The sequence below is a fragment of the Ctenopharyngodon idella genome, chromosome 7 (genome assembly GCF_019924925.1).
Source record: "Ctenopharyngodon idella isolate HZGC_01 chromosome 7, HZGC01, whole genome shotgun sequence".
Lineage (NCBI taxonomy): Eukaryota > Metazoa > Chordata > Actinopteri > Cypriniformes > Xenocyprididae > Ctenopharyngodon > Ctenopharyngodon idella.
This window is the reverse complement of record NC_067226.1, coordinates 14722412-14731827: the sequence shown is the minus strand read 5'-3', so window position 1 is coordinate 14731827 and position 9416 is coordinate 14722412.

The window sequence follows — 9416 nt, the reverse complement described above, 5'->3', positions numbered from 1 at the left end:
GAGGTCTTAACCCAGTCATTTTACCAGCGTTTCGCAGTCCTGCACAACAGTGAGGGAGAGCAGGGAAAATTAACAGCACCCCATCAAAGCCCAGCACTCCTAGGGAACTATAGGTTTATGGCCTGTAAAGCTTAATAAAGCAAAGAAAACACACACACACTTCGGAGACAGCAGACAGGGTAATTTACTTCCCACACGTCTGTATAAACACAAACACACACCAAAGGTTCATGTGGAGAAAGTCTTTCCATTGAAATGGGCAATAGCACGAGCTTACTTTCACCCATGTGTTTTAATACATCTGATGTATGACTTTTCCCCCTTTTGTCTATCAGCATGTTTTGGGCATGGGGTCAGATCAAACGCACCGGCTTTCTCCCAGAAATCACTACGGAAGCTCTGATGAGCATGAGGTCTGTGGGGAATATTTGCCAGGGATTACTCAAATGAATTTGGATTTATGCCTTAAAGAGGATAAGCAGGGCTTTGTGTTTGTGGGAGCTGCCTGTCACTCATTAGTGCTGTGTGTCTACAGACAGAGTAATGCTTGAGCTCTCTGTATCAAATACAGCAGCTTCACCTCCCAGATAGAAATGATTAATATAACCAAACCCAAATCGGCTTACCCGATTATATATATACTTGTGTGCATTTGTGCAATAACCACAGTGATCTATGTAACACAGATGCAAACTATCATAATCGCAACAATGTAGTTGAGAAATATGTGAATAAAAGGATATAAATCATAAGAAGGTTTATTTTTTTACATTTATATATTTGACAGATGCTTTTATCCAAAGCAGCTTACAGTGCATTTGAGGTATATACATTTGTGACACTGGTATTGTGAAGATTGGAGTAATGGCTGCTCAAAATTCAGCTTTGCTATCATAGGAACAAATTATATTTTACAATATGTTAAAATGGAAAACTGACAAAAAAATAAAAAAAATTAAATTACATTAAAAAAATGTGGATCTAGAAAACCTCAGTGAGCCGGCTGTGCCACATGGCAGTGCTTCACGCAGGAGGACGTGACAGACCTCAGGGTGCCTAAACTCTTCCACCACACTGGCAGGACACACTTCTCAAATCTCTCTTTCTGGTCAGTGTCTGGGCTCAAAATGTCAGCATTTAGTTAGAGTTAGAGTTAGAGGGTAAACATCATGAGGTAGAAAAATTGAGGGGAAAACTTCTTTTGGCATGAGGTATTTTTAGAATTGTTCTATAGGAAAAGTTTCATCCCTGATTATGATAATTCCTCTACTTTGTGGTGTGCCTTGTCTATGGGTGGAGTGATTGCCTTTGATGTTTCTTTAAACATTCTGCTTATTCACCACAAAGCAGAAAAAAAAAACATGTCATTAGGGAGCTATATTATAATTTTTTAATTAAAGGAACATGTGCTTTAAGATATTATTGAAGAGGGGTTGAATGTTTTAGGGCTCACGTCCAGAGATTTGCCTGGCTGCGGGACCTTTTAGTCACAATAGATGCCATATTTAATCTGACATGAATCTGTGAGGAACAGAAGTACACTCAAATCAATATGTTTTACAACCCGAATTCCAGAAATGTTGGGATGTTTTTTTTAAATTTGAATAAAATGAAAACTAAAAGACTTACAAATCACATGAGCCAATATTTTATTCACAATAGAACATAGATAACATAACAAATGTTTAAACTGAGAAATTTTACAATTTTATGCACAAAATGAGATCATTTCAAATTTGATGCTTGTTACAGGTCTCAAAATAGTTGGGACAGGGGCATGTTTACCATGGTGTAGCATTTCCTCTTCTTTTCAAAACAGTTTGAAGTCATCTGGGCATCGAGGTTATGAGTTTCTGGAGTTTTGGTGTTGGAATTTGGTCCCATTCTTGCCTGATATAGGTTTCCAGCTGCTGAAGAGTTTGTGGTCATCTTTGACGTATTTTTCATTTAATGATGCACCAAATGTTCTCTATATGTGAAAGATCTGGACTGCAGGCAGGCCAGTTCAGCACCTGGACTCTTCTACAATGAAGCCATGCTGTGTAATAGCTGCAGTATGTGGTTTTGCATTGTCCTGCTGAAATACATAAGGCCTTCCCTGAAATGGACGTCGTCTGGAGGGGAGCATATGTTGCTCAAAAACCTTTATATAACTTTCAGCATTCATAGTGCCTTCCAAAACATACAATCTGCCCATACCGTATGCAGCCCCATACCATCAGAGATGCTGGCTTTTGAACTGAATGCTGATAACACGCTGGAAGGTCTCCCTCCTCTTTAGCCCGGAGGACACGGCATCCGTGATTTCCAACAAGAATGTCAAATTTGGACTCGTCTGACCATAGAACACTTTTCCACTTTGAAACAGTCCATTTTAAATGAGCCTTGGCCCACAGGACACGACGTCGCTTCTGGACCATGTTCACATATGGCTTCCTTTTTGCATGATAGAGCTTTAGTTGGCATCTGCAGATGGCACGGCGGATTGTGTATACCAACAGTGGTTTCTGGAAGTATTCCTGGGCCCATTTATTAATGTCATTGACACAATCATGCTGATGAGTGATGCAGTGTCGTCTAAGGGCCCAAAGACCACGGGCATCCAAAAAAGGTCTTCGGCCTTGTCCCTTACACACAGAGATTTCTCCAGTTTCTCTGAATCTTTTGATGATGTTATGCACTGTAGATGATGAGATTTGCAAAGCCTTTGCAATTTGACATTAAGGAACATTGTTTTTAAAGTATTCCTCAATCTTTTTATGCACTCTTTCACAGCTTTGCCCATTTTTACTTCTGAGAGACTCTGCCTCTCTAAGACATCCCTTTTATAGCTAATCATGTTACAGACCTGATATCAATTAACTTAATTAGATGCTAAATGTTCTCCCAGCTGAACCTTTTCAAAATTTCTTGCTTTTTCAGCCATTTGTTGCCCACGTGCGACATTTTGAGACCTGTAGCAGACATCAAATTTGAAATGAGCTCATTTAATGGATAAAAGTGTAAAGTTTCTCCCTTTAAACATTTGTTATGTTATCTATGTTCTATTGTGAATAAAATATTGGCTCATGTGATTTGAAAGTCTTTTAGTTTTCATTTTATTCAAATTTAAAAAATGTCCCAACATTTCCAGAATTCGGGTTGTACTCTGGTGTAACTGGGTGTCAATATGTAATTTGCAGAATCTCAGTCAGAGGTTTTTGCACATAGGAAATTTCTGAACAAATTAAACTTAAAATAGAGGCCCATCTGAACATTTTATACTCTCACCCAATTAAATCCTGATGCTACTGTCATGACTGCAATCAAACATGTCTGAAACATTTCTTATTATTATCAGTACTGAAAAAGGTTGTACTGCATCTTTTATTTGAAATATAAACATTTTGTAACATAAGGAATTTGTTGTCACTAAATGCATCCTTGCTCAAATTTCTTAATTTCTTTAAAAATAAAAATTATACTGACCCCAAATTTTAGAACAATCACCTGTATTTATTGTTCTTTATACAATACAGATTGTTTCAAAGCAGCTTTACAGGGATAACAGGAAAATGATTTAATGATACAAACAGAATTGTGTCATTGTTCAGCTGAAGTCAGTTCAGTGTTGATTTATTTCAGTTGTAAAGATCATCAATTATTAAATTAGTTCATTTCATTTATAAAGCAGTTCTGCAGAAAACATGTCATCATCCAGCTCTGTTCAGTTCTCATCCTATAGTGTCAGTGCAGTCAAATCAATAATATTCTTGAATATTAAGTGTCACTGTACTACTATTCCAGTCCCTGCAGTATTTATGATTATGAATATTTAATATTATTATTTAAATATATTATACAATAAATATTAATATTTAAATATATCATATAATTTTAAATCTATTTTATTTTAAAAGTTGATTTTGGGTGAAATTGAAGCTTTTGTCTTTTTACTGAAAATGTAGCTCTGTGAAAATAAAAGTGGGCTTCTATTCTGGGCCAGCGCTCCACGCTGAAACTGTAAAATTGTTATCCAAGTTCTACAAATTGGAGGATGAAGTGTTGCTGACCACAAAGCTCAGTGGAGAGAGAGCACTGCACCGACTCGATGATTACTCCGAGAGCCTGAGATTTCAGGTGCAGTCTTCTGGTGATAGTGTTTCATATCAGCACCTGCACACCAACTTTACTCAACTTTTTTCTTCTCTTGATTTTTCCTGTTGGTCTCTGCCAACCTCCCCCCAACAACAGACACACACAGTGTTTCCCTTTTAAAAACTCAACTAAGCATTGGAAACAAAAGTCGTTTGTTCACTTCTCATATAGGGCTGGGTATTAGTTTGCCAAAAGTGGTTGAAGGAGGTCTTCATTTCCCCCGAGGTGTGTCATGAACATCCTCTCTGCACTCTTTCAAGAGAACAAAAACCCCCAGGTCAGACAGAACAATGGAACAATCTGTAATTATCTCGTGGATATGAAACGGATAAGAAACTCAATAGGAAAATGTCATGCTTCGCTATTTTCTTCATGACCAAGGGGTCAAAATTTGGCTGGTTAGCATGACCCAGTTAGCCCCTGCTGGTAAATTTTGTAACTACATGATCTACACTTCCAGCCGAGCACTATTAAAGGTTCACTTCAGAATTAAAATTTCCTGATAATTTACTCACCCCGATGTTTATGTCTTTCTTTCTTCAGTCGAAAAGAAATTGTGGTTTTTGAGGAAAACATTCCAGGATTTTTCTCCATATAGTGGACTTCAACAGCTACCAACGGGTTGAAGGTCCAAATTGCAGTTTTAATTCAGCTTCAAAGGGCTCTACACAATCCCAGACAGGGAATAAGGGTCTTATCTAGTAAGAACTAATGCAAGACGAGCATTTGTGGTTAAAAAGTATATAAATTTTTTTTGTTTTGTTTTTAGAAAATGATCGATCTTTTCGCTAGATAAGACCCTTATTCCTCAGCTGGGATTGTGCAGAGCCCTTTGAATTTAAACTGCAATTTGGACCTTCAAACTGTTGTACCCCAGTGAAGTCCACTATATGGAGAAAATTCTGTTATTTTGTTTGCATCAACACAGTCGGCACTGTTAAAGTGAGCAGACGTCGCAGCATACATGACTCCAAACATACAGTACAATACAAGTATATACAATAGCACAGTTTTACACAATAGTTGATTCACTCTGCAATCTTTTGATCTACAGGGTGTGTGGCTGTTGAGGCTCACGTAATGAATTAAACAGATCAAGACATTCAGCACTGCACCAGTCAGCGGGTGATAAACATCAGGAGCAATGTGGCTTTGTTATGTCCAGCTTTGTTCTGCAGTGTGTACTGTGAGCTCTTTCCTCTCAGGTGATAAATCAAGCATGTTTATTTTGCTTTTGCAGTTTTCAGGAGCTTTGGGTATAATGGCATTTCACCTGGCACATTTTGTGTTGTAGGGGTGTTTCTAACGCAATAGCACAAAGAGATCAACAATAAATCCATCTCCTCATCGAAGATTACAACTGGTTCTCCGGCTCACACACTGTATATTACACTGTCATCAGCTTCATTTCTCTTGCTGAAAGCCTTTATCCTTCGTGTCTAAACAGAAGCGTTGAAGCAGATCTTTCAAAACACCAATACGTCTTGAAGACTCTCCACCCTCAGAGCATCTCAAACTTCACGTCTCGTTTTCACATTTAAATGAGCCTGAAGAGCAGTGGAAATACATTTCTGTAAATATAAGAGTCATCAATTAAGAAATCCACAGACGATTTGTTCCTCGTTAAAACACATTCACTGCGGGAGACCGAGCACAATACAGCCGCATGCTCAGACATGTTTGTCTGCAGTAATTACTGTAAATACCCATTATCCGCTGTCTGTCACAGAGCAAAACCACAGCTGAGCTAATCAAGCATTCTTTTTCTTGACTGTGCAACCTCAATTATTCCTTGTGAAAATACTGGGAAATGAAGAGAAATGAGTTTTTTGGAGTTTTTGGAGTGCTCAGTGAAGATGAAAGTAAGTGATAGCTTATCTTTCTTTTATTTTGTTTAAATATTCAGTTTCCAGGTTCAACACAAGTTAAGCTCAATCAACAGCTTTTGCGGCATAATGTTGATTACCACAAAAATATTCTGACTTGTCCCCTGCAAAAATCAAGGTTATAGTGAGGCACATACACTTTTTATACATAAAAGGTTATTAAGCAATCTTTTTAACATGCATTTTTTACTTCTTGTGCATGGTTATACAATTTATTTTAAAGTCGCAATGAAACATAAGCATTGGAAGATCTTTTCTTCCATATTTTGACGTACATTCGAGTTAAACGGATTATTGGAAACGAAAAAATGTACGACAGGGACTTAGTTTGATTCATCAGTTGTTCATTGGGTGGAGGCAGATCTAAATGTAAGCTTGCAGTCGATTTTGAGAAAGGGGCGGAGTTTATGTAAATAAAATGTTTGGAGAGGTCCAACATACGTCAAATATGTCATTTCATCAGAACATCCAGTTATGACATTTTGATAAAAAAATAAAAAAATAAATAAATTATATGCATGGATGACAATCATTCACAGTAAGATCAATAGCATGAATTTAGAAAATAACGTAAATTTCCATCACTGTAAAAAAGAATTGTTAGTTTAACTTAATGTAAGTTACCTGGCTGCCTTAAAAATTTTAATTCACTGAAATGAAAAATTTGAGTTAATACAATGAAGGTGATTGGTTTAATCAGCAGAAACTCAAAATATGTTATCTGAAACACATTAATTATCTAAGTTGATTTGACAAAAGAAAAAATGTGATAAATCATGAATATAATTTTTTACATTGATTTCATGTCAACTTTATCATTTATGAATTGTCTCTATTCACTTCCACTGTAAGTGCTTCACTAACCCAAATTGATTGTGCCACAATATTATGCCACAAGTGCTGTTGATTAAGCTTAAAATGTACTAAACCCATATTATTCCGTTAGTTTTGTTATTTTTTGCGCTAAACTAAAGGAAGGACTAGTTGTCATTCCCTTTACCATGGCAGTTTGAGTTTGTCCCCCACACCAGACCTCTCAGCGGCGTGATGAAAACAACCGTATCCCATCATACCCCACCCTCTAGCATGAATAATTGCGTTTTGATGGGATTACATTTGTTTCCCAATGATCTGTTACAATAGGGATTGTTAGTGTGATCTGTGAGGACACTTTGAAAGGGCTCTTAGGCAAAGGAAACACTATGTGTGGGTTGCTGTTTGTTGGCCCGGCTTTAGAAGTCCATGTAGGCCCCTTGTCTGCAATTTTCCGCCCTGATTGGTCAGAATGAGCAGTGACTCTGTTTTGATATGGCCGCGCAGTCCTGGAGTTGTACCACGTCTGCTGCTCCCAGCAGAGACAATCAGCATTATGAACAAGGGACTCGAGACATGACATCATCTTACACTCTGTAAATATTTACATGCAGCAGACGTGTAGGCAAACACAGTGTCAGTTGTAGTCAACAGTAAAATGACGTTTACAGTACTGAAAGTGTGGTTTATCCTCTATCCTCCTATTTATTTTATTATGTTATCAATCAAATTGACTCTATATTTTCAGATATTATGATATGATGGTTTTAACATGGATTGTTAAGGAATTTATTATAAATCCATCCATATTTAACATTTTCTTAACTGCTTGTCCTGTGTAGGGTTGTGGAGATGCTGGAGCTTATTAGCATCTTGGGCTATAAGCTATTATATAAAAAAAAAAAAAAGTTCAACAGTGATTTATTTTAATGTTCAAAGTTTAATACGCACACAAAGTTTTAGGCCAGTGGTGAAGTACAAAAGCGAGGTTGATTTATATTAGGCCTCTAAAGGAACAGCTCTTGAGAAAACAAATGAGAGTAAGAATGAAGACCCTTCTCAAATTGCGTGATGGATTTAGAATAATCAGGGGGAAACGAAGAACCATTAACAGACAGGATCCATAGTACAGAGCTCTGGTTTACACCACCACCTCCACCCACTCATAACCCTACACCCACATACAGTACTGAACCACACCTCTAACTGTGAAAGAGAGCACAGGCCAGCTCACTTTCCACTGTCTCTCAGTCTAACGGATAGAGGCAACCTTTATCCATTTACCACATTAGTGTTTTCAAATGAGAGTCATTAGTGTCAAAGCCAAATATTGACTTAAATTTCTCAAATAATGGAAACTACTTTCCTAAACGCCTTACTACACATCCCTACTTCACTGAGACTGATCGTGGTTTAAAATTCTGAGCCAGTGAAAGAAATTACAAGTATCCTGGAGAGTCTGAACAGTGCCTCAGTGTTGCAGGGTTGCTGGCAGCTGCAGAATTCAGGTCTATGCATCCTGAGACTCTATCCCGCAATGTGAAGCTCTTTCCCAGCCTCGGGTACCCTACCCTCTGGTCACTTGCTGAGTCAGGGCTTCGGTTTGGATGAATTCTGCAAAGCCCACGTGACCAGTCAAGCCTAGCCAAACGGCAGATGAAAGGGTAGGAGCAGACGTGATCGATTAGAGGCCGCACCGGAGGCTAAGGGTTACCCACATACACCCACACAAACACTCATCCCCACATACAACAGAAGAGAATCACAGTTTAAGGTTCAAACAACCATATGGAAATCACGCCATGCAGATTAATGTTTCACCATATTCTCAGTAAGATGTTTTCTATTCCAGCAACCCTGCATAGGACAAAGCATAGGATAATAAATGGAAAGATGAATGTTTTCTATTATTTAGAGCAGTGGTTTTCAAACTGGGGTTTGGGGATCCCTAGGGGCCTCAAGGGGGTGCTAGAGGGTTCACAAAACATTTGAGGCTCTACATATATACACCGATCAGGCATAACATTATGAACACTGAACGGTGAAGTGAATAACACTGATTATCTCTTCTTCACAGCACCTGTTAGTGGGTGGGATATATCAGGCAGCATGTGAACATTTTGTCCTCAATGTTGATGTGTTATAAGCAGGAAAAATGGATTTGAGAGTTTGACAAAGGCCAAATTGTGATGGCTAGATAACTGGGCATATCCAAAACTGCAGCTCTTGTGAGGTTTTCCCAGTCTTCAGTGGTCAGTGCCCTGCAAACATGCCCCTGCGGGGCCCATGCTGGCTTTTTGCGGGCACAGTGGGCTAGGGCCAGCCCACACCAAACCTAAACAGGCCCAATGCGGGCTTGCCCAGGCAAGGCCCACAGCTCTGGGCTCACTGCGGGCTCTCTGTGAGCAGTCCACACTAGCAAACTGCCCACATTAAGCCCATGATGGCCCAGTGTGGGCCAGCCCGTTCGGGCCCAGAGCAACTTTTGTACCTTTGGGCCCATGCAGGTTTTGTGTAGGCAGCCCACTTTCATTTCCCATGCTCTGTTTGGCTGTATTTTAATATAGTATTTTCTGTTTT